The sequence below is a fragment of the Nicotiana sylvestris genome, chromosome 12 (assembly GCF_000393655.2).
Source record: "Nicotiana sylvestris chromosome 12, ASM39365v2, whole genome shotgun sequence".
In the NCBI taxonomy this organism is placed as follows: Eukaryota; Viridiplantae; Streptophyta; class Magnoliopsida; order Solanales; family Solanaceae; genus Nicotiana; species Nicotiana sylvestris.
In genome coordinates, this window is record NC_091068.1 from 141,324,151 (window position 1) to 141,351,064 (window position 26,914).

At 37.1% G+C, this 26,914-nt stretch overlaps 1 pseudogene; it reads left to right on the top strand.

Moving 5' to 3' along the window:
- The first annotated feature begins 231 nt into the window (after window positions 1-231).
- The window catches only part of LOC104238162 (splicing factor Cactin-like), a 95,793-nt pseudogene continuing 69,110 nt past the window's right edge, over window positions 232-26,914 (top strand).

Consider the following 26,914-nt stretch of genomic DNA (forward strand, 5'->3'; position numbering starts at 1 on the left):
AAGTTAAAAGCAATAAGGCAGGTAATCACAACTTATTGACTTTTGACTTAAAAGCCATTTCTGCTGAAAATTCACTTTTTTTAAGCCAATCAAAAGGGGCTCTTAATAGTTTACAAGGTTTTAAAGTATTACTATTTTATGAAAACACCTGCATATGGGTTTCCTCAAAATATTCGATCTTTAACGAAATCCATCTGTTTGGAAGGGAGAAAAAAAACAAATCGCTCCCCAATGGTTTCTCCGCCGACCACCAGTCGCCGAAGCAAAAGCAGAACTCATAGCCGCAGATTGAGAGACTATGATTATTTCGATGAAGAGAGTAGTGAGGACGAGCGAACGAAGAGAAAAAAGAGGAAAATTACTGAAGAAGAAATCACATTATATGGCTAATAAAGCACAGAGAAAGGCAATTAAAGTCGCGAAAAAGCTGAAAGTTCAGAAATTTTGCAGTTACTCAAACGATTCAAATCTATTCGGAGATTCAAATCTGAACGGGAAATTCGTGTGGAAGAAGAAAATCGAACGAGACGTGTTAAGAGTATAAGCTGATATGTATTAGTTGGCTAGTTAGTTAGTATAGTGGTTATTTATGTAATCATAGTTAGTTAGTAAAGTTAGTTAGATGGTGTGTATATATAGGGCCAATTACTTAGGGATGGGCATATATCGGGTAAAACAGATGACCCGAACCGTTAATTATTTATTGGGTTATCGGTATTGGGTTATTGGGTTAACGGTTCGGTAACGGGTTAATTTTTTTTTTATTGGGTTATCGGTTCGGGCTTGGTTTGGCAATTCTGTTATTGGGTAAAACCGATAACCTAATAAGGATTAACTAATTTACTAGTTTACTCTTAAGTATATACATACTGGGGTTTCATAATTTATAGTTCACTCTTTGATTTCCCTATTCTTTCTTAGTTTCTCTGCCTCACGCCCTCACCAGTCAGCCCGTCAAAACTCAGGCCGGCGTCAGTCGCATTTCTCAGCTTCTTTCTTTCACTCTTCAGTCGCATCTTCACTTCATTTCTCAGATCCATCATATTCTTCAGTCGCATTTATCAGCCGCATCTTTCAGCTTCATTTTGATTCTTCGTGTAAGTTTTTAGTTGCTTCATCTTCATCTTTTTCTTAGTTTGTTTGAAAACATTCTGGCTCTGGATTTTTCTTAGTTTGTTTGAAAGCTAAAGTGAGATTTATCGTGTGCTTTAATTATTGAGCTGTTACAAAGGTTATCTTGTGTCAGTTGTTATAAAGTTTGTATTTCATAACTAATAAACTTTTTAATCTATATACATAATTCTGTACTAGAGTAAAAAAGGAGATATCAATGTACAAAGAGTTACTGCTAGTCGTTTGAACAAAGAAGATCTTAAGAACACTGATTTTACCGAAACTGTTTTATACATTGCAAATTATAAAACTATTTTAGCAAAATAGTTTTATACCGAAAATGTTTTATACATTGCGAAACTGTTTTAGTTGTTTTATCTTATCGGGTAAACCGGTAACCGATTAACCGATAACTGATAACCAATATCTTATCGGTTTGGTTATCGGGTTATGATATTTGTAAACCGATAACCGATAGGCAAAACTGATAATATTCATAACCAAACCGAATCGACCGATGCCCACCCCTACTATTACTCACTACTGTAGCATGCAGAAGAAATGAGAATCAGTTAATTTCTCTCCAAGTCTTCTTTTGTTCGTTTCCTCTCATCAATCTCTCTATCTCATTGATAAAATGACATGGTATCAGAGCCTACTTGTGACGACCCGACCCGTCGTCTCATGAGTTACTACCCCGTTCTTCCCTTTTTCTGCTTCCTTATGTTTCATTATCGGTATTGGGTGCGTTAGAATTTATTTGGAGTAATTTTGATAAAACACGAGACACTTAGTCTCTTTTAAGAAGGCTTAAGTTGGAAAAGTCAACCGGATGTTGGCTTATGAGTTAGAGGGCTCGAAATTGAATTCCGATGATTCGGTTAGCTCCGGGGTGATGATTTATGGCTTAGGAGCGCAATCGGAAGTAAATTTGGAGTCCGGTGAAGAAGTTAGCCTATTTTGGCGAAGTTAGAATTTCGGCGATTTCCGGTTGATAGGTGAAATTTTGATCAGGGAGTCAGAATGGAGTTCCGAGAATTTCTATAGCTTTGTTATGTCATTTTGGACTTGTGTGCAAAATTTGAAGTCAATCGGACGTGATTTGATAGGTTTCGGCATCAGAAATAGAAGTTGGAAATTCTAAAGTTCATAAAACTTGGATTGGAGGTTGATTCATGATTTTAGCGTTGTTTGATGTGATTTGAGGCCTCGAGCAAGTCCATAATGTATTTTGGGACTAGTTGGTATTATTGGTCGGGGTCCCGGGGGCCTCGGGTGTGTTTCGGATGCCCAATGGGTCATTTTTGGAAGATTTTTGCCGTTTTGAGCATAAATGTAATGATCTAAAGGTTCATTTTTAGTTCTAGAGATCCAAATTTAATTTTGAGACTTCCAGAATTTAAATCATGAATTATAGGACTGACCTGAAAATTTTGGTTTAATTTCATCAAGTCACGATTGGGTTTTTGACGTGAAATGTGAGTTAATCGTTTAACAAGCGAAATGTGTATTGAACTGGGCAAACGAGCTCCGAATTAAGTTTCTATTGAAGGGTTGTGTTTGTATTATTATTTGTAACTCATAGGAACAAGAATCGTCTAATTCCGAGTTCGTATGATGGAGTTAGAGCCATTTTAGTGAAAAATGGTTGTGCTGCAAATTTCTTAAAAGCTGTTGTATTTTCTGCAGCAGTGAACAGTACCCCGCGCGTGAACAGTAACCGCGTGGGTGAATACTGACCCGTGAACAGTAACCCGTGAATAGTGTCGTGTACAGTACACGTGAACAGTACCCCGTGAACAGTACCAGACAGAATGTTAAGTTAGGGAGATTTTTCCATTTTTGACGATTTGGAGCTCGGATTTTGGGCAATTTTGAGCGAAAAATCACGGGAAATCTTGAGGTAAGTCACTTGTGATCATTTTTACTCCATAATATTGAATTATCATCTAATAATCCGACTAGATTACATGTTTTTGAGGAGTAAATTGAGGATTTAGGCCTAGAGATTTGAAAATAAGATTTGAAGATTTGAGGGGTCATTTGAACTCCGATTTTGGTAAATTTTATATGTACGGACTCATGGAGAGACGAGGAATCCGGTGATGTGACTTTCGTAATTTTTCGAGAAGTGGGCCCGGGGCTCGGGTTTTGCCAACTTCGTGATTTTTAGTGTTTTTCGAGTATTTTCGATTGGGTATTGTTCCCTTAGTATATTGTGATGTATTCGCTCTGATTTTGGTTAGATTCGACGCACGTGGAGGCCGATTTTAGGGGCAAAGGCGTCGCAAGCTATAGATTTCACCGGTTCGAGGTGAGTAATGATTTTAAATGATGCACTGAGGGTTTGAAACCCCGGATTGCACAACATACTGCTATGTTGAGATGAGACACGCGTTGTATGACGAGTGCGGGGTCATTTACTATTGGGGATTGTGACTTGGTCCATCCTAGTTGATATTTTTACCGCGTAATTGATAAAGATTTATTGTTTTTCACTATGATTGGGGCTTATTGCCATATTTGGGTTTCGTGCCAATTATCTGAAATCTTTTGTGAATTTACATCACTATTTTCCTCACGAATTGAAATATTATTTGAACTCAGTCCAATTGAATTATATTATTTTGTGAACTCAGCTACATTTATACTCAACTCGAGATTTAATGATATTTATAATGTTGTTGAGCTGAGCACTATTGTTTTACTGATGCCCAAGAGGCTTATGATTATTTTCTGGACTGATTGAGGCCGAGGGCCATACGTGAGGATATGTTGAGTGATGTGAGGAGGCTTTCAGGCCTCGAGTGTTATATGAGGAGGCTTTCAGGCCTCGTGTGTGATGTGTGAAGGCTTTCAGGCCTATTGATATTGCGCTTGGGCTGTAGGAGCCCCTCTGGAGTCTGTACACACCCCCAGTGAGCGCAGGGTACCCAGGTGAGTTGGGAGTGGGCCCGAGAGGCTGTTGCTTATGTGTGGTGAGTTGGGAGTGAGCCCGAGGGGCTGATGTTGTGTGCTGGTGAGTTGGGAGTGAGCCCGAGGGGCTGATACTATACTGAGATTTACATATTGAGCCCGAGGGGCAAGCCTTTGATTTATCCTTACTGTGGAAATTAATTGGCTTCACTATTTTAAAAGAAGAATTATCTGATACTCACTGTTTTACTGTATAACTGATTTTACTGCTTGGGATAGCGCTATATTGTGCTGTTATGAGATTTTATATTTTCAGTCGTTATTTATTTTTATTACTCACTGGGTCGGAGTACTCACATTACTCCCTGCACCATATGTGCAGATACAGGCAGAGCTGAGTTCGCTCCTGAGCGCTGATTCTTTCCAGACCAGGCGGTGACTAGGAGTAACGAGGTAGCTGTTGACGTCCGCAACCCCGTTTTCTCCCTTATCTTTGTTATTTATGATAATTCCAGACTTTGTAAAATATTAGTAAACTCTGTAGTAGCTCATGACTTGTGACACCCCAATTTCGGGCTGAGTTGGGATGGTTTTCCTTGTTCTATCACGTTTATTTCGCATTTAAGATTATATTGCCCATGATTTAGACTTATTCCTGCTAAGTAATTATAAAGAGATGTACTGTTTTGTTGATTGGATGGCCTTGTCTTCACGAGAGGTGCCATCACGACCGAGTTGAGATTTTGGGTCGTGACACTACTGCTCGAATCTAGATCGCAAATCTCTATGGTTGTTGAATTCAAGCTCAATTTTGCTCAAGCTCTGTCTCTACAGTTGAAGCTCAACAATGGTGGAAGTTGATAATGAAGCTCCTGAGAAGCTAAGTCACAATCATCCCTTGTTTTTAAACTCAAATGATAATTTCGGAGCAATTTTGATCTCGCTGCAACTTCGAGGTCCAGAAAACTACTCGGTATGGATTCGAGCAATGAGAATTGCTATTTTAGGGCAAAACAAGTTAGGGTTTATAGACGGTACTTGTAGGCGAGGAAATTATGGTCCAAATCTGGTCGATCTATGGGACAGATGCAATGCCATAGTGCTGTCATGGATAATGAACTATGTATCGCCTAAATTGCTTAGTGGAATCGTTTACTCCTCAAATGCAAGTGCTGTATGGAATAGCCTAAAAGAGAGGTTTGATAAGGCTGATCTCTCTAGAATTTTTCAGATTCATAAGAGCATTGTTACAATTAATCAAGGTACTAGCTCAATCTCTTCTTATTTCTCAAAATTGAGACTGTTGTGGGTCGAGTTTTATAGTCTAGCCCCAATTCCTAGATGTGACTGTGAGAAATCAGATGAATCTGTTGTGTTCATGGAAAGGCTGAAACTCATGCCGTTCCTTATGGGGCTAAACGAGTCTTATGAGCAAGCTAGAAACCAATTGCTCATGATGATACCAACTCCCTCTGTTAACAAGGCTTACTCTGTGATGATAGAGAGGGAAAGCCAGAGGGCAATTGCACACACAGGTGCTCGTATAGAGAATCCTGATATCACTGCTTTTGTGTCTACTAGAGGTGGATTTTAGCACAGACCAAAGAAAATTTTAACATAGTCTGTGACTACTGCAACTACAAAGGACATACCAGAGAGAATTATTTTAAATTGAATGGTTATCCTGTTGATTTCAAGCACAAAAAGAAAGGAAACTCATTTCCTACAGCTAACTTGGTAGGAAACAATGGTGGTTCTGGAACTAACACTGGAACACTAATACCTATTAGTAGCAGTCACGACTTGTTTTCAGCAGATAATTTTGCAGGTAATAACAGTGGAGGAAATCATAGGGAAAGGAGCCAACCTCAACCTCATCCAGCAGCACCACTTTCCTCAGTACCATACTTTACTCCCGAACAGTATCAACAAATCTTACATATGCTTGGTAAAGTGAATGAAAAAACAACAAGCTCTACTCAACCAACAACATGTATATTTGCATTCCTATCTAGTATAATCGATGATAGGTGGATAATTGATACTGGAGCTACTAATCATATGGTAAGAAATTCTAAGTTGTTGACCAAATTGGACAAGGAGTCTAGTTTAAAAGGTGAAAATGTGCATATTCCAAATGGTAATGTGGTGTCTGTCGCACCTTCTTTTTCTACCTTCGGAAGGAGTATAAGGGAGTTTTTTTCAATTTAAGTGACAATCGAAATGTGATTATTTATTTATTGAGAGTCGCCACTTGGGATAATTTAGGGTGTCCCAAGTCACCGGTTTAAATCCCGAACCAAGAAAGTTTGACTTTATTTATAGTCTGTGAAACACAGAAATCCGGGTAAGAAATTATGTTAACTCAAGAAAAGGTGTTAGACATTTTTGGGTTCCGTGGTTCTAGCACGGTCGCTCAACTATTAATATTGGCTCAATTATCTGATTTAATTACACATTTTTAACCTACGTGTATTTTTTAACTTTTTAACCGCTTTTAGTATTTGTGGAATTTATTTTCGGAACAAGGCACAATTGTCATACACTTGCCATTTTGGTACACATTGCAAACCATGCTACATGAAATGCACCCGCGATTTACGACATATTTATTTTATTATTATTCGAAGTTACGGTCGGGTCACATGAAATGCACACCCGAATTGAGGATTGGGTATCATGACCATGCCACGGGAACCGTACCCATAATCGTGATGATTTATTTATTAATCGCGCCTAAAGAAAGCTACAATATTTATGAATTATTTTCCTACTTTGAGATTATTGCCAAGCCATCAGTAGAATACTTTTTGCTAAGCACGTATTCATAAAGCCCAAATATAAAAGCTTTTTGCATCAATAATATGCTCCATCCTTAACAGTTATTTCAACACAAAAAGAAAGAGGTTCACAAAGTTGAATCGACACGAGAAAGGTGAGTTGGCCATAAGAATTTCGGACTCGGAAATTAGGCAGAAGAAAATAAATACATGAGGAATGTACTCCACTGTAACAAGAAACATTTCATGAAATTGACAATTAGCGTTTTACAACAGAGAAAGCAAAGATATATATGTCAATTTGGGCACAAAATTTAGAAATGATATCCTACAAATTTTTGTAAGCACGTGATTTTTGCACTATATGAGAATTACTCCCAAAACAATTCAAAATAAAATGATTTTCCTTGGTGTGCAATTTTGTGAGATTTTGTGATATTTTTGGATAATTATTTGTATTTGTCTGTGTTTGTTTATTTGTTAAATTAATAAAAAATACAAAAATATGTCGCATTTGCATGTAGGATTTAATTCTATAATTGTTAACTAATTAAATTTGTTTTACAAAAATTAAAAATTACAAAAATAGGCATCGTTTGCATTTTTAGCATTTAATGTCCAAATATACAATTTTATGCTTAATTATTACTTAATTGTGCGTTAATTATTATTGGGAGTTAATTTGCGCTTTTATAACTTAATTTAGTTCTTAATAATAATTTAAGTATTTTTATAATTTAGTTTTAGAGAAATAAAAGAAGAAAAGAGAGCGAAAATATAAAGAAAAATCGGATTGGGCCATTTCTTCAAATTTCAACCCCAAGCCCAAATAATTGTCCAATCTTCCCCATGACCCGGTCCATTTCAAACCGGGTCGACCCGGTCCATAACCCCATAACCCAACACCCCTATTATCTTACATTTCAAAAAAAAAAAAACAATGAAAAATCCTAAAAACTAACCTAAACTACCCGCACCCCCCCCCTTTTCTCTTTCTCTCTTTATTCTTCTTCCTCAAGCTCCCCTCCCATGGTTTTCCCCCTTCCATGGATGCCCTTTCCCCCTCACCCTCATGCCACACACACACGTCAACACATACACACACATACACAACGGAAAAAGCACACACGCAGCGGCTGCTCTTCTTCGTTCTTCGCTCCAAACGACTATCGTCGTCATGCCACTGCTGCCTACGCCATGGATGCCCGCGTCGCCTCTGCTGCTTCATTTTCTTCCAGCTGCTGCCACTGTCGTTGCTGCGTTCCAGCTTCTTCTGCCCTCTACTACGTCCAGCCATGGACGAGCTTCGACGTCGACCATGTCGTCGTCCATTGCTGTCTGCGCCGTGCTATTGCTCGCTGCTTCGGGCTGCTGCTGCTTCACGTCATCTCCTTCGTCGTGCTGCTGCTTCTTTGTCCTCCATTGTTGTGGCTTCTTCTACAACCAAACGTTGTTGCTCCTTCGTCTTCTTCGTTTCTTCGTCGTTGTTTTGAATCGGTTAGTTGTTCTAAGTTTTATTTTTGTCCATATTTTTGTTTGATATTTTCCGGATCCAAAATCGTTAAATGATTCAATTCTTATTTTGTTTGTTCGTCGTTGAAATAATTTTTTAGTTTGTTCATGTGTTTTGTTGAATTAATTTTCAGATTTTAAATGAAAATTTAATTAGTTTTTTTTTCATGTTTATTTTATGTTTGTTTTATTGTTTAGGTAAATGTTGTTAGTTTAATGTTAGTTAGATACAAATTGAAGTTTAATTAATTGTTTCTTCAATTTGTTTCATGTATTTTATGTATTTTCCAGAAATTGTTAATATTGTTAAGTTCAAGTTTAAATTCATAATTGTTTCTTCTTAGGTTTTGTTTTGTTATTTGCCTAAAAGAATTTAGTTGTAATAGGGAAGTATGTTGGTTTTAATCATTTGAATCCGTCGTTTTTATTTTTAGATTTAATTCATGTTCATATTATGTTTGGTTGATCTTGAATCCGAAATTTGTATAGTTTGAATTCTTGTTTATCATTTATGATTATTTCTTGAATTTGTTTCATAATCTTGTTTAAGTTTAATATAAGAATTGTTTGTTGTAATGTTGTTAGAGTTGATTTTAAGTTCAATATTATTGAATTTAGAAATCTAAATATACTTGTTTGATTGTTGCTGTTGAATCTGAAAATAGATTTGTTTGTTGCTAAAAATATTGTTCAATCAAATTTTAGTTTTTCTTTCTTGTTCAATTTGTGTTCATGTGATTTTTTGTTGAAATGTTGTTGAAACCATGTTCATGTGATTTGTTGTTGAAATATTGAAGAAATCATGTTCATGTGATTTGTTGTTTGAACATTGTTAGAAATTGATCATATTGTCTATATTTTGGTTAAGTTTGATTAATTGATTGTTATAGCTGATGGGGTAGTTTGGTAATTTGTAGTACGTTCAGGGGTAAAATGGTAATTGTAATAAGGTTGGAGGGGTAGTTTGGTAATTGAACATTTTGTAATTCTTTATGTTAAGCATGGGGGACAAAATATAATGGGGTGAGTTGTGATATAATTGTTTAATATAAAGGGGGGACAAGACAAAATTTAGTGGGGAGGAATCTTGTATTTGTTTAGTGAAAGCATGTGAGACAAAATATAATGGGTTGGGGTTGTAATGGGGATGAGTGAGAAGATAATGGGTTTGGTAGGAGAAAATGGGTTAATTTTAATTAATTAAAAAATTTATGGGATGAGATATAAGTAGAAGTCTTGAAATCAGATTTTGGGGAGGACACACAGATAGAGAAAAAAGAGAGGAAAAAATCTGACAGAAAGAGAATAAGAGAGAAAAAAAAGGCTGAACATCTAAGAGAGAGAAAATTCCGAAAAAATATTTAAACTTTCAAATAAAAAAAAACTAAAAAAATATTCTGCTTTCTTTCATTGTTTGAAATTAACATTAATTGTTGTTGTGTCATCAAAGCTTGAAGTTTTTGTTTTGGGATTAATACTCCACCGGTTTGCAAACTCTGTTCCTGGGTTGTTACTGTTGCTGGATTGTTGCTGCTGTGCTGTATTGTTATTACTGCTGCTGATTCTCATCTTTCATTTTCTTTTGCTTCCAAATCAGGTACACAACTGACACGCTGGTTATTGTAATCCGAAATATGAAGTATGAATACGAAAAATGAAGAGTTGAAATTCTGAATTATATTTAATTATATTCTGAATTTTATTTGTATGTATAAATTATTTAGCTTGCAAAAAATCAGAATCATGTAGATATTTAATACATATAGTGAAACATCGGATGATAGCTTAACGGACGAACTACCTATATATTGCCTAAAAATAAATAAATGGTGTAGTAACTTCGTCTAGTTAATTCGCTATTGTTGGATGATTATCATGTCTCAAAAAACACGTTAGTTTATCAAAATAGACCATTTTGAAACTTGGAAGAATGTTGTTTAATTAAATATTATTGGTCAATTTCAGCCTGTAAATAAATTAAGACGTTTTTTTTAATTTTATTTTGTAGAGACAAATTTAATAGAGAATAATGTAGGCATTTTAGGATTGTCTTTTAAAAATAAATGAGACGAGCCTTGCCGAATAAAAAATACAAAATTGTGGGGCCCTCAATAAATATTTAATTGAGTATTTAGAATTCGGGATGGACTGTTTAGTGAATTCCACAGTCTTACCCATAAATAATAATACGCTAATCGCTTTAGGCACGATTTAATAATAATACATTCTTAAACACGGGTGCGCATTTATGCGACCCAAATCCAAATCCTAAAACATTGAATAAAAATACGTTCCGGATCGCGGGTGCATTTTATGTGACGCAATCCAAAGACATATTTTTAAACGATGTTCACATTCTTGTAAAAATAATAATAACAATTATGAAAGCGGTAAAAAGATAAAATTTGCACATAAGTTCATATTTGTATAAAATCAGATAATCAAGCCGAATATAACAGTTGAGCGACCGTGCTAGAACCACGGAACTCGGGAATGCCTAACACCTTCTCCCGGGTTAACAGAATTCCTTATCCGGATTTCTGGTACGCAGACTGTAATATAGAGTCATTCTTTTCCTCGATTCGGGATTAAAATTGGTGACTTGGGACACCCTAAATCTCCCAAGTGGCGACTCTGAAATAAATAAATAAATCCCGTTTGATTGTCCTTTAATTGGAAAAAACTCCCTACGTACCCCCTCGTGTATGTGAAAAGGAGGTGTGACAGCTCTGGCGACTCTGCTGGGGAATTAATGGACCCAGAACCACTGGTTCAGGGTTAGAATTCGAGCTTAGAATAATTGTTATATTTGGCTTTATTATCTGATCTTTATTACATGTTTTTGCATAATGTGCTAAATGCTGTCTTTTACCGCTTTGATATTATCTGAACTGTATATAAACTGTGCCGAAACCCTTCTCTTCTTACCTCCGGGGAGAAGCTCGCTGGTCGAGACTCCCTATTCTGTTAGTGTCAATACCTGAAATAAGAAAGAGGTCGGACAAGTTACAAAGCCGGACGATCTCGCGGGTCCCCGGTACGTAGCCCCCTCCTCGGCTCGAGTTGTCCGCTCGGGTACACAGTCTAGAACGTATACCCAGGTTATAAACCTAGTATAACAAAACCTCTGTTGGGAAATTAAACCCAGAACCACTGGTTCAGGGTTCAAGAATTCGAGCTTAGAATAATTGTTATATTTGGCTTTATTATCTGATATATATTGCATGTTCTGACATAACATACTAAATGTTGTCTTTTACCGCTTTGATATTATCTGAACTGTATATAAACTGTGCCGAAACCCTTCTCTTCTTACCTCCGGGGAGAAGCTCGCTGGTCGAGGCTCCCTATTCTGTTAGTGTCAATACCTGAAATAAGAAAGAGGACGGATAAGTTACGAAGCCGGATGGCCTTTTGGTTCCCGGTAAGTTGCCCCCTCCTCGACTCGAGTTGTCCGCTCGGGTACACAGTCTAGAACATATACCCAGGTTATAAACCTAGTATAACGAAACCTCATGCCGGATCCCTAGTAGGAACGCTTATTTGCATCACGTTGCATTTGACTTAGGGGACTCAACACAGAGGTTGGGTCCGTCTAGGACTAGCAACCTGAAATGAAAAGACCATTCTGATGCATCCTACTTGCTCTGTACATATATTTGTTTCGAACTTGCATGTTGACCGGTTTCTGAATCTCGGGAATGTTGGAAAATTGAAGGAAAAAAAGGAAAAAGAATATATCAGGTAAGGAGTTAATTGATTATTTTAGAAAAAAATCAAGACCAATTACTGGCGAAACTCTACCGAAATTTTGAAAAAAAAGGAAAATATTTTATTTTGTTTTACTAAAAAATATAGAAAAAAAGAGTCTTTTATTTTTGGAAAAATAGATTGTTTTATTGTTTGTTGAAAATGGAAAAAAAAATCGTTATTTTGTCTTTTTCAAAAAAAATAGAAAAGGAAAATAGATTGTCTTGCCAGGAAAAAATAAAAATGGAAAAGAGTCATGTTTTAAAATAGTTCGGTTAATTTGCCCGAACTACGCATGGTTTGATTCTCACCAGATGTGAGATACGTAGGCAACCCTCATCGGGTCCAACCCCCATTTTTTGCTAAAATAGCCAAAAACCAATAAATAAAAAAAAAACCTGTCAAGATTTTTAATTTTGTCATAAATAAGTCGGGTGATGTCCAACTTCCCCTTTTACAAAAAAAAAATAGCAAAAATATATATGTCAAATTTCTAAGAAGTCGGGTGACGTTGTTTTATCAAGACATAGCCGAATGTTCCCGAAGGGGACGCCGGAAGGCTGACTTTGCATAAACAACCACTTTTGGGTCATATTTAAGATTTGGTCCAGTTGACCCACACAGCCTTAAAAATCTTCATCCCCGAGACGTTGAAAGGCCGTGTTTGCAATATTGAGTTTTCCAATTTGAAAAACGATAAAAAGAGTCATAAATAAGTCAGGTGATGTTGTTATGTCATAAATAGCCGAATGTTCCCGAAAGGAACGCCGGAAGGCTGACTTTGCATAAACAGCCACTTTTGGGTCATATTTAAGATTTGGTCCAGTTGACCCACACAGCCTTAAAAATCTTCGTCCCCGAGACGTTGAAAGGTCGTGTTTGCAATATTGAGTTTTCTAATTTGAAAAACGATAAAAAGAGTCATAAATAAGTCAGGTGATGTTGTTATGTCATAAATAGCCGAATGTTCCCGAAAGGAACGCCGGAAGGCTGACTTTGCATAAACAGCCACTTTTGGGTCATGTTTAGGATTTTTGGTCTAGTTGACCCACACAGCCCTATAAATCTTCGTCCCCGAGGCGCTGAAGGGCCGTGTTTGCAACACCAGGTTTTTATTATAATTTTAAAAGAAAAAAAAACAAAGAGTCGGCGGTCAGGTGAATACCGTTTGAATTTTGTCAAAAAAAGCCGAGCCAGTTTCGGCCGCGTCTTAAACCGTTCTTGCCGACATAGCCTTAGAGTATCTTTCAGTTGTCGAAAGGTTATTTTCGTAAAAGAATGGACAAGTTGGTAAAGTGTCATAAAATAATCCTCCCCGGCCTCAAAATTCATGTGAGAATTGGAAGGGGCCACATTTGCAAAAATAGCCGTTTGGTTGCATTTGACAAACAGGGAAAGGAAGTTGGCCGTTTGTTTTTGAGTTTGTAAATCTTTTGATTAGAATATGCGGGTTGTTTGATTTTCAAGTTTGTAGGACATTTTTAAACCTTTGAAACCCAGTTTGTTTTAATATGTAAATTTAAAAAAATGTTGAGTATTGTTTATCTTTATTGGTCACGAACTACGCGAGGTCTGATTCATGCGGGGTCATGATACGTAGGCAATCTCCATAAGATTCGACCACAACAAAAAAATGAAAAAAAGAAAAAAAAAGAAAGAAAAAAGAAATCGAAAAAAAAATCAAGAAAAAAAGAAAAATGAAAAAAGAAAAGAAAAGATGCTGTTAATAATGAGGACCGACTGAGTCCATTTTAACCTGTTTTGTATTGAATCACAAAGAAAGTTAAGGTGGTTGGTTTGTGGTAAGCCGGACAATGACACCCAGAATATCGCGCGGAATCCTTTACCTGCACATCATGATACACACTTTGCGGGGATCAGGCCTGATGACAGAAGCACTCGAATCCTATTGGGGAATTGTTGACTAAGGTTGATGATATCGAAGTTGGCAATGGTCTGGACAATACTGATGCGAAGCTCAGTGGCTAAGAAACCAATTTTGATAAAGTGGGAGGACGCTCCGTTCCTTGGTTAGCAAGAGAGAAGCTTGTGGTGGCTTATTTTGTTGTCATTTCTGTTGTTCGGATTATTAGGGTTGTAATTCGGATATTGTCTCGTGTCAAACTGTCTTATCTTTCCGTTTTGTCATAGCGGTTTGTTTAAGTTTGTCCAGGTTGTTTTAGGATTTTATTCTGGTTTGTTTTTGTTATTCAAACCATTTCACCGGTAGTCTAATGCAAAATCCGGTCTTTTATTATTTCCAGTCATCTTTTGTTTAGTCCTTTTATCATTTTGGTCAGCGCCGATTCTAGTGACATGACATGCGCACACAGTTTGGGCCTAGTCTTTAAAGTTAATCATAAAACCCCGGAAAGGCAATCAGAACATTTAAAGGAAATAAGAACGGTTTGAGATTATTTGAAGTCCGAGTCATGTGGAACTGGGGCAAGTAAAACATAAAGAAAATCGTTAAATGCAAGATTCGCCAAATTGGCATGAGGATCGTTCATAAGAGTGAGAGTGTCGCCCAACGGTGCTTTAGAAATGACAAATGAAAAAGCAAGTGTTTAACATAATTGTCAAGTCCAGCACCATCGGAAGAGACTATAAATCTATGATCAATTGTGTTGTTTGCATTTGGCATGTTTTGAAGACTGGAATGACGAAGGCATTTTGTTCTGCTATCTAAACACTTTATCCTTCGTTACCCCCCTTTGAGCCTTATTTATTTTCTTTCATACCCCTCGTTCGGAATCAATAGCAACGACTAGGAAATACGAGCCTGGAAGGTAAAGAAAAAAAAATCAAAAAAAAAAACGAAAAAAAAGAAGAGAAAAATGATAACAATAAAAAAACAAAAGAAAGTCAAATGAAAACAGAGGAATTGGGAACTACGTTTGACCTGATTCCTCAAAGATGATACGTAGGCGCTTCACGGCTCGGTCATAGGGTGCATAATGGCCACAATGGTCACAGTGTACATGGTGTAATAAAAAAATATAATAATAAATAATCCCCAAGCAAGAAACTGGGGCAAGGGTTGCGCTTGTTGTAAACAAATATAATTTCGAAGGTTGTAATTTTGAACCCCAAATTTGATTTGTTTTTGAGCCTTTAATACCCTTTCTTTCTAGCCTGTCCAAAAACCCACATTACGGTCCAAAGAAAGACCTTCTGACCAGTCTGCAAAAGATGCCAAGTCAGACAAATGAGAGTCTTACCGGCGAACATAACATTCTGTTCCACAGCAGAAAGGACTCTAATCTCCAGCAGAGAGAGTCATACCGGCAACACTCCAAATCCCCAGCTGGAAAGTGATACAAATGAGAGAGTCTTATCGGTGAAAATCTTCACGGACACCATAAGGCGATGAAAGCTGAGAGAAAAACCAAAATGAGAGAGACTTGATAGTGAAAACCCTTCGGGCACTACAAGTCGAATAAGATTGAGAATCAGATGGGGAATTGCCAATTGAAGGTCTTGAAAGACGATTGACGACGGAAGATAGGCCACAAATGCATGCCATGACCATTAGAGTCGGTGTCTGCGTTTGATAGGTTTTTATTTATAGTTTCTTTTGTTACAGAGTCATCTTTTTCATTTGTCTTTTATTCTGTTCCCTTTTTATCTTTTTCCTTTCATAGAAAAACTCCCCAATAGAGTCTGTCTGGTCAGAACAAGTGTGAATTGACTTCAAAATATGCCATCAGCTTTCCAATTATGCAAGATAAGATCTGACTAGTACATCCAAGTGGTATTAGTCAGCGAGGAACAAACGCGAGGCCAGTGTCAAAAAAAGATATCCCCAGCAAAAGGGAATTGACAAAAGGATTGACAAGTGTCAAGAGGGATACCCTTGCCGAAATCAAAGGTTATAAACCTCAAGGCCAAGGCCCGTTGAACAAAGCAAGGAGAGCAGTGAGCATGATTTGGGGAAATTCATACTAGACTAAAAGGTCGGGGAAATGCCAGTTTCCGAGCTATGCCACAAAAGAAGAGGGATATCCCCAGCAGAAAGGGATTATCCCCAGCAAATAATATCATCCCCAACAAGTTGTGGAGCGCAGAGCAAGGAAGGAGAAAAGGAAAAGCCATCCCAGTAGGAGTATCACAACCAACCACCACGTTTTAAACTAACAAATTTTGTTTGATTTGAAACAGGTAAAGGAAATGGCATTGATGACAGAAATGCATGCCATAAGGGAGACTGTCAAACTGGGGCAGAAAATTTTCCTTTCATTTGGAAAATTTTCTGGAAGTCAGGTACCCATTCGAGGAAGAATAAAGATAGCACCAGTCTCAAGGGAAGTGGTGTTTGAACCAGTGTTGCCCCAACATAATAAGTTTAAATGGAGGAAGTATTCCCCAGCAGACAGAATAAAGGGATGACACTTGTGCTCAGAAAAGCAAAAAGCCATTATCATCCCCAGCAGCTTCCAGAAGAATGAAGCATCGACTTGAAGGGATAAAATTCCCCAGCAGCGTTATCCTCAACAACGTTATCCCGAGAAGATAACACTTTTATCCCCACCAGTGTTGAAAAAAAAAACAAAAAAAAAAGAAAAAAATTTTGAATTTGAAGGAGGGGAAGAAAGGAGACTTCCCCAGTAGTATTATCCCCAGCAATCAGGCGTCCACCTGGAGAACAAGGAAGAGCAGTTGGAGTATTAGCAATCAGGCGTCCACCTGGAAAACAAGGAAGAACAGTTGGAGTATCAGCAATCAAGCGTCCACCTGGAGAACAAGGAAGAGCAGTTGAAGTATCAGCAATCAGGAGCCCACCTGGAGAATAAGGGAATACAATGGAAGTATCAACAATCAGGAGCCCACCTTGAGAATAAGGGAATACAATTCAAATCTTAAGTAATCAGGAGCCCCCCTGAAAAACAGAATGGCGTTTTATTTTTGACATTATTGGTTGAAGTCAGGAGCCCCCTGAAGAACAGAATGGTGATTTGTTGGTTGAAGATGGGAGCCCACCCATATAACAGAGGAATACATTCAGTCTTTTCATTTCAAAAAAAAAAAAAGAATAAGAAAGAAAAAAAAACAACCGAAAAAAAAGAAAAAGGGGGAAGTAGTTTGCAGAGGAATGAAACATCTTACTCATAAGGAAGTAATTTTAGAAGGAGTAAGATAACATATTTACTCAGCAGAGTTATCCACAACAGTGTTATCCCCAACAGTCTCGAGGAGTACAACACAAGTTTAGTGAAAATCGGTATCCTCACCGGTTCCTTTCGGGGAAAGGCAAAACGAGTCTTAAGGGAGGTAGTCTTCGAAGGAAGAAGCTATGCAAAAAAAAAAAAAAAAGAATACAAAAGAATTAAAAAAAAAAAGAATAAAAAAAAGGGGAAGTAATTTGCAGAGGAATGAAACATCCTACTCAAAATGAAGTAATTTTGGAAGGAGTAAGATAACATATTTACTCAGCAGAGTTATCCACAGCAGTGTTATTCCCAGTGGATCATCGAGATGTAGAAGCATCCTCGACAGAGTTTCGGGCAACCCAAAGTGGGTAAAGAAGAAAAGGAAAATTCATCCCCAGCAAAATAATCCCCAGCAGTTTCGAGGGAAGACAACACAGGTAAGTAAATAATTCAGGAAGAAGGAAATGGTTCACGCATAGGAGACACACTTCCTAAGTGAAGATTTCATTAATAGGAGACGCACTTCCTAGTTTGAAATCATTAAAGTTTCACCCATAGGAGATGCATTTCCTCCTAAGTTTGTTTAGTTTCACCCATAGGAGAGGCATTTCCTCCTAAGTTTGTTTTAGTTTCACCCATAGGAGATGCATTTCCTCCTAAGTTTGTTTTTACCCATAAGAGAGGCATTTCCTCCTAAGTTTAGTTTCACCCATAGGAGATGCATTTCCTTCTACGTTTACTTTTACCCATAGGAGACGCATTTCCTCCTAAGTTTAGTTTCACCCATAGGAGAGGCATTTCCTCCTAAGTTTAATTTTTACCCATAGGAGATGCATTTGTTTTAGTTTCACCCATAGGAGACACATTTCCTCCTAAGTTTAGTTTCACCCATATGAGAGGCATTTCCTCTTAAGTTTAGTTTCACCCATAGGAGAGGCATTTCCTCCTAAGTTTAGTTTTACCCATATGAGACGCATTTCCTCCTAAGTTTACTTTGACTCATAGGAGATGCATTTCCTCCTAAGTTTAATTTCACCCATAGGAGAGGCATTTCCTCCTAAGTTTAGTTTCACCCATAGGAGAGGCATTTCCTCCTAAGTTTGTTTTTACCCATAGGAGACGCATTTCCTCCTACGTTTAGTTTTACCCATAGGAGATGCATTTCCTCTTAAGTTTGTTTTAGTTTCACCCATAGGAGATGCATTTCCTCCTAAGTTTGTTTTAGTTTCACCCCATAGGAGATGCATTTCCTCCTAAGTTTAGTCTTACCCATAGGAGAGGCATTTCCTCCTAAGTTTATTTTACCCATAGGCGAGACATTTCCTCCTAAGTTGTTGTTGAAATCAGGAGTCCGCCTAGAGAATAGAGAGATTCAATTTTAAATTTAGCAATCAGGAGTCCGCCTGGAGAACAGAGGCATACTTTTCAAGTTTGACAGTAGGAGTCCGCTTGGAGAATAGAAACATTCAATTTCAAATTTAGCAATCAGGAGTCCTCCTGGAGAACAGAGGCATACTTTTCAAGTTTGACGTCAGGAGTCTACCTAAAGAACGGAGACATACAGTTTAAATTTCAAAAGTCAGGAGTCCGCCTGGAGAATAGAGACATTCAATTTTAAATTTAGCAATCAGGAGTCCGCCTAAAGAACGGAGACACACAGTTCAAGTATTGGTTGAAGTCAGGAGCCCCCCTGAATAACAGAATGACGATTTATTGGTTGAAGTCAGGAGCCCGCCTGAAGAGAGGAATGACGTTTATTTTTAAAGTTGTTGTTGGAGTTGGGAGCCCGCCCATAGAACAGAGGCATACATTTCGGTCTTTTTATTCCAAGTGTTGAAGTTGGGAGCCCGCCCATATAACAGAGGCATACATTTCAGTCTTTTTATTCCAAAGTGTTGAAATTGGGAGCCCGCCCATAGAACAGAGGCATACATTTCAGTCTTTTCATTTCAAGTGTTGAAGTTGGAAGCCCGCCCATAGAACAGAGGCATACATTTCGGTCTTTTTATTTCTAGTGTTGAAGTTGGGAGCCCGCCCATAGAACAGAGGCATACATTTCAGTCTTTTTATTCCAAGTGTTGAAGTTGGGAGCCCGCCCATAGAACAGAGGCATACATTTCGGTCTTTTTATTCCAAGTGTTGAAGTTGGGAGCCCGCCCATAGAACAGAGGCATACATTTCAGTCTTTACATTTCAAGCGTTGAAGTTGGGAGCCCGCCCAGATAACAGAGGCATACATTTCAGTTTTTCATTTCAAGTATTGAAGTTGGGAGCCCGCCCATACAACAGAGGCATACATTTCAAGATCAAGTCAGAGGACAATAAAACAGAGGGTTACAACAGGAATCCCCAGCAGGAAACAATAAAAATCCCCAGCACCGGGAAGCAGAAGGTTGCAACAAGAGGTCCCAGCACAAACTCAAGTGCATGTGTCGAAAGGAAGAAAAACATCAGAAGAAAAGCACCGAAAGAAATGCAAGCAAACAAGAAAGCAAGACAACAAGAACAAATTGCAGTCTAGCCTAGCTTCTTGTTTTCTTTTAAGCACGGTGTAACAAGGAGATCGGTAAGCAGTGGTAATATCATGCAACAACAGTAATATTGCAGTTCTATGGTAGTCCCAGCTACCAAAAACTTCTCGAACTACATTGACCTGATTCCTGTTTACCCCAGGATATGTAGGAAATCTTTGAAGCAAAGATTCGGTCAAATATTTTTCAAAAAATGCTTCACACGGAGTACTCGGATAGGCAAAAATCGCTCGCTTTATCTTTGCGCGAAAACCCTTCGTGTCTTCGGGCAAAGAGGGGCAGCTGTAAGCACGTGATTTTTGCCCTATATGAGAATTACTCCCAAAAAAATTCAAAATAAAATGATTTTCCTTGGTGTGCAATTTTGTAAGATTTTGTGATATTTTTGGATAATTATTTGTATTTGTCTGTGTTTGTTTATTTGTTAAATTAATAAAAAATACAAAAATATGTCGCATTTGCATGTAGAATTTAATTATATAATTGTAACCAATTAAATTTGTTTACAAAAAATTAAAAATTACAAAAATAGGCATCATTTGCATTTTTAGCATTTAATGTCCAAATATACAATTTTATGCTTAATTATTACTTAATTGTGCGTTAATTGTTATTGGGAGTTAATTTACGCTTTTATAACTTAATTTAGTTCTTAATAATAATTTAAGTATTTTTATAATTTAGTTTTAGATAAATAAAAGAAGAAAAGAGAGCGAAAATATAAAGAAAAATCGGATTGGGCCATTTCTTCAAATTTCAACCCCAAGCCCAAATAATTGTCCAATCTTCCCCATGACCCGGTCCATTTCAAACCGGGTCGACCCGGTCCATAACCCCATAACCCAACACCCCTATTATCTTACATTTCAAAAAAAAAAAAACAATGAAAAATCCTAAAAACTAACCTAAACTACCCGCACCCCCCCTTTTCTCTTTCTCTCTTTCTTCTTCTTCCTCAAGCTCCCCTCCCATGGTTTTCCCCCTTCCATGGATGCCCTTTCTCCCTCACCCTCATGCCACTCACACACATCAACACATACACACACATACACAACGGAAAAAGCACACACGCAGCGGCTGCTCTTCTTCGTTCTTCGCTCCAAACGACTATCGTCGTCATGCCACTGCTGCCTACGCCATGGATGCCCGCGTCGCCTCTGCTGCTTCATTTTCTTCCAGCTGCTGCCACTGTCGTTGCTGTGTTCCAGCTTCTTCTGCCCTCTACTACGTCCAGCCATGGACGAGCTTCGACGTCGACCATGTCGTCGTCCATTGCTGTCTGCGCCGTGCTGTTGCTCGCTGCTTCGGGCTACTGCTGCTTCACGTCATCTCCTTCGCCGTGCTGCTGCTTCTTTGTCCTCCATTGTTGTGGCTTCTGCTACAACCAAACGTTGTTGCTCCTTCGTCTTCTTCGTTTCTTCGTCGTTGTTTTGAATCGGTTAGTTGTTCTAAGTTTTATTTTTGTCCATATTTTTGTTTGATATTTTCCGGATCCAAAATCGTTAAATGATTCAATTCTTGTTTTGTTTGTTCGTCGTTGAAATAATTTTTTAGTTTGTTCATGTGTTTTGTTGAATTAATTTTCAGATTTTAAATGGAAATTTAATTAGTGTTTTTTTCATGTTTATTTCATGTTTGTTTTATTTTTTAGGTAAATGTTGTTAGTTTAATGTTAGTTAGATACAAATTGAAGTTTAATTAATTGTTTCTTCAATTTGTTTCATGTATTTTATGTATTTTCCAGAAATTGTTAATATTGTTAAGTTCAAGTTTAAATTCATAATTGTTTCTTCTTAGGTTTTGTTTTGTTATTTGCCTAAAAGAATTTAGTTGTAATAGGGAAGTATGTTGGTTTTAATCATTTGAATCCGTCGTTTTTATTTTTAGATTTAATTCATGTTCATATTATGTTTGGTTGATCTTGAATCCGAAATTTGTATAGTTTGATTTCTTGTTTATCATTTATGATTATTTCTTGAATTTGTTTCATAATCTTGTTTAAGTTTAATATAGGAATTGTTTGTTGTAATGTTGTTAGAGTTGATTTTAAGTTCAATATTATTGAATTTAGAAATCTAAATATACTTGTTTGATTGTTGTTGTTGAATCTGAAAATAGATTTGTTTGTTGCTAAAAATATTGTTCAATCAAATTTTAGTTGTTCTTTGTTGTTCAATTTGTGTTCATGTGATTTGTTGTTGAAATGTTGAAGAAATCATGTTCATGTGATTTGTTGTTGAAATATTGAAGAAATCATGTTCATGTGATTTGTTGTTTGAACATTGTTAGAAATTGATCATATTGTCTATATTTTGGTTAAGTTTGATTAATTGATTGTTATAGCTGATGGGGTAGTTTGGTAATTTGTAGTACGTTCAGGGGTAAAATGGTAATTGTAATAAGGTTGGAGGGGTAGTTTGGTAATTGAACATTTTGTAATTCTTTATGTTAAGCATGGGGGACAAAATATAATGGGGTGAGTTGTGATATAATTGTTTAATATAAAGGGGGGACAAGACAAAATTTAGTGGGGAGGAATCTTGTATTTGTTTAGTGAAAGCATGGGGGACAAAATATAATGGGTTGGGATTGTAATGGGGATGAGTGAGAAGATAATGAGTTTGGTAGGAGAAAATGAGTTAATTTTAATTGATTAAAAGATTTATGGGATGAGATATAAGTAGAAGTCTTGAAATCAGATTTTGGGGAGGACACACAGATAGAGAAAAAAGAGAGGAAAAAATCTGACAGAAAGAGAATAAGAGAGAAAAAAAAAGGCTGAACATTTAAGAGAGAGAAAATTCTGAAAAAATATTTAAACTTTCAAATAAAAAAAACTAAAAAAATATTCTGCTTTCTTTCATTGTTTGAAATTAACATTAATTGTTGTTGTGTCATCAAAGCTTGAAGTTTTTGTTTTGGGATTAATACTCCACCGGTTTGCAAACTCTGTTCCTGGGTTGTTACTGTTGCTGGATTGTTGCTGCTGTGCTGTATTGTTATTACTGCTGCTGATTCTCATCTTTCATTTTCTTTTGCTTCCAAATCAGGTACACAACTGACACGCTGGTTATTGTAATCCGAAATATGAAGTATGAATACGAAAAATGAAGAGTTGAAATTCTGAATTATATTTAATTATATTCTGAATTTTATTTGTATGTATAAATTATTTAGCTTGCAAAAAATCAGAATCATGTAGATATTTAATACATATAGTGAAACATCGGATGATAGCTTAACGGACGAACTACCTATATATTGCCTAAAAATAAATAAATGGTGTAGTAACTTCGTCTAGTTAATTCGCTATTGTTGGATGATTATCATGTCTCAAAAAACACGTTAGTTTATCAAAATAGACCATTTTGGAACTTGGAAGAATGTTGTTTAATTAAATATTATTGGTCAATTTCAGCCTGTAAATAAATTAAGACGTTTTTTTTATTTTATTTTGTAGAGACAAATTTAATAGAGAATAATGTAGGCATTTTAGGATTGTCTTTTAAAAATAAATGAGACGAGCCTCGCCGAATAAAAAATACAAAATTGTGGGGCCCTCAATAAATATTTAATTGAGTATTTAGAATTCGGGATGGACTGTTTAGTGAATTCCACAGTCTTACCCATAAATAATAATACGCTAATCGCTTTAGGCACGATTTAATAATAATACATTCTTAAACACGGGTGCGCATTTATGCGACCCAAATCCAAATCCTAAAACATTGAATAAAAATACGTTCCGGATCGCGGGTGCATTTTATGTGACGCAATCCAAAGACATATTTTTAAACGATGTTCACATTCTTGTAAAAATAATAATAACAATTATGAAAGCGGTAAAAAGATAAAATTTGCACATAAGTTCATATTTGTATAAAATCAGATAATCAAGCCGAATATAACAGTTGAGCGACCGTGCTAGAACCACGGAACTCGGGAATGCCTAACACCTTCTCCCGGGTTAACAGAATTCCTTATCCGGATTTCTGGTGCGCAGACTGTTAAACAGAGTCATTCTTTTCCTCGATTCGGGATTAAAATTGGTGACTTGGGACACCCTAAATCTCCCAAGTGGCGACTCTGAAATAAATAAATAAATCCCGTTTCGATTGTCCTTTAATTGGAAAAAACTCCCTACGTACCCCCTCGGGTATGTGAAAAGGAGGTGTGACAATTTTCCAAGCTCTAAATCCACCAGTACTTGTTTTAATACTCAAACCACCAATAAATCTATTAATTTAATTTTCCTATTAACAAAGCTATTAATTTTCCTATCAAACCACCAGTACTTGTTTTAATTTTCCAACAAAGCTGAAATCTCACTTTAGTTATTACATTTACCCAAAAAAAATAGAATCAAACGGCAAGAAAGTGATAATCAAGAGCATAAAAATCATCCAATTTAAAAATTAAAAACAAATGGAAAGGGGGGAGGCAAGAATGGGACCTTTGTGAGCAAAACTTTCGGTTACACAGAGCCAGCCACAGATGAATTGCAAAAGAAAATCGCCGACCAAATTGAACCCAAGAATCTATCCGAGGTGGAGACCGCACCGGCAACCTCGACCAATTCGATGAAAAGTGAGCAAAAATCTGATTCAAGGGTCGCTGGGAATTGTTGCAATGAGTGTCTGGAGTTGGAATGTGAGTGAGATCGGAGGATAAAGAAGTCAGGAGATCACAGTGGCTTAGGGGCTCAACCCAACCAGATTCAAACCCATAGAACATCAGTATCTTATCTTCTGCATCAACGGGAAACGAAGTCGATGAAGAAACTTCATTAGCCATGGATCAAACTAATTTATTCCTCTCGGATCCCACACATTTACGCGGATGAATCAACAGAAGCTTAATCTCAAACTAATTGGGATAAGCTGTATGAATCATTTGTAACAATTCTACACTATTTTTATTTGGGCCTATTCATTCCAATACTGAAAAAAGTTGCCTCAAATTTGGGGATTTTTAAGTTTAATACTAGAAAAAAGTGCATAAATCAATTGAGAAGGGGATTAAGGATTTTGATTCATAAGAGATGGGAAGATGGACAAATTTTTATTTGTGTCTTCTATTGTGAAAAACGGTTGATAGTCCAAGTCTAGAGATCTATTTTTGTATTTTTCACTGATCTCAGGTCTCTAGTGTTAGATTTTTCTGTTTTTCAGGAAGAAGAAGGAGCTGAAGCGTTGGAGATTTGTGTGTTGTAAAGGTGCTGAAGGTTAGGGTGGGGATTTGTGTGTTTTGGTCAGAAATGGCGCTGATGGTTGTGTGTTTTTGCTAGGTTTTTTTGTGTTAACCCCTCATGAAGAAGATGAAGAAAACTTAACTTTTGTCTAGGTTCTCCAAATGAAAAAAACGGCTCCTGTGCTAAAGTCTAGGTCTAGGTTTTTATAGGTTTTTTTAGGTTAGGGGGTGTGGGCTTGGGAATTATGGGCTAGATCCAAAAATTAGGCTTAAAAATGGGTCGTTGGAGCCCAAATTTTATTCTTTCCCCGCGAACGAGACTAAAAATATGATCTCATTTATTAATTAATCCTACTTAAGTAAAATAACTATTAAAATAAGACTGACCGTTAAACAAAATTATTTTTGGTATTTTTCAAGATTAAAAATGACTAGAAAATATTAATGAAAATATTTTTTGTAATTTTTATTTTGTTGTAATAAAATAAAGCAAAAGAGTCAAAATTAGTTGAAATAGCAATATTAGGCCTAAATTAAATATTTACATGCTAAAATATAAAAAATCTTAGGGAGAATAAAAAATCACATGTCTACAGCTGCCCTCTTTGACTAGAAACGCGAAGAGTTTTCAGACAAAGAACGACTAGACATGTTTTTTGAACCGACCTTTATTTAAAGAGACCAAAAGCTAAAAGAAAGGAGAATGTGACCGAGCCCTGGTATATGAGCTACCTACATATCCTTGGCTATAAAGGAATCAGGCCACGTGTAGTTTAGAAGTGAGTGAGATGATGGAGTATACCTAGGTGGAGAGCCGGTCGAGGTGCCGTTCCACCGAGGTTTCGGTCCACGGTCCTGTTATTACATCAAAAATAAAAAAAATGAAAAAGACTAGCTAAGCCTGTCAACTACGAGTTACAAGATTCCTATCTATAAGTCTTCTGAAGCTTGATGTTGAGTCTTGAATGGTTCTTCATGCAGACTTTAGATTTGAACCTTGATGCTTGCTAGTTGCAGGTGCTAGTTCATTCTTCTTCAGCTTTTCGGATCAAAACCTACATACCATGCTTGTGACTTCAGTCATGTCTTGAGCAGCTCACATCTTTCATCAACTTCTGCATTTGGATTCACTTCTTGCCTTTCTCTTTACTTCTTTTTTATATTCTGGATTGTGACTAACTTCCGTTGATCATCTCGGACTGTTGACTCGCATTCTTGTCGTGAGCTTTTTTTGTTGCTGACTTGAATTGCATTCTGAAGTGAATTCCCTTGTTTTTTAGGTGAGTGCCTAATTGCCAAAACTTAAACTGTCTTCCTTCGAAACTTGAATTGCCTTCCCTTGTTCTCCAGGTGGGCGCCTGATTGCTGAAACTCGAACTACTTTCCTTGAAACATAAGCTGCTTTCCTTTGTTCTCCAGGTGGGCGCCTGATTGTTGAACTTGAACTGTCTTCCTTCGAAACTTGATATGCTTTTCCTTGTTCTCCAGGTGGGCGCCTAACTGCTAAAACTCGAACTACTTTTCCTTGAAACTTGAGCTATTTTTCCTTGTTCTCCCAGTGGGTGCCTGATTTTGAACTCGTACTGTCTTCCTTCACGAAACTTGGACTGACTTCCTTGTTCTCCAGGTGGGTGCCAAAACTTGAACTGTATTCCCTTGCTCTCCAGGTGGGCGCATAATTTCCAAAACTTTAACTGTATTCCCTTGCTTTCCAGGTGGGCGCCTGATTGCCAAAACTTTAACTGTATTCCCTTGCTCTCCAGGTGGGCGCCCGATTCCAAAACTTTAACTGCTTTTCCTTGAAACTTGACCTGTTTTCCCTTTGTTCTCTAGGTGGGTGCCTGATTTCCAACACTTGCACTGCTTTTCTTTGAAACTTGACTTGCTTTCCCTTGTTCTCTAGGTGGACGCCTGATTGCTAAACTTGAACTGTTTTTCCCTGAAACTTAAGCTACTTTCCCTTGTTCCCCAG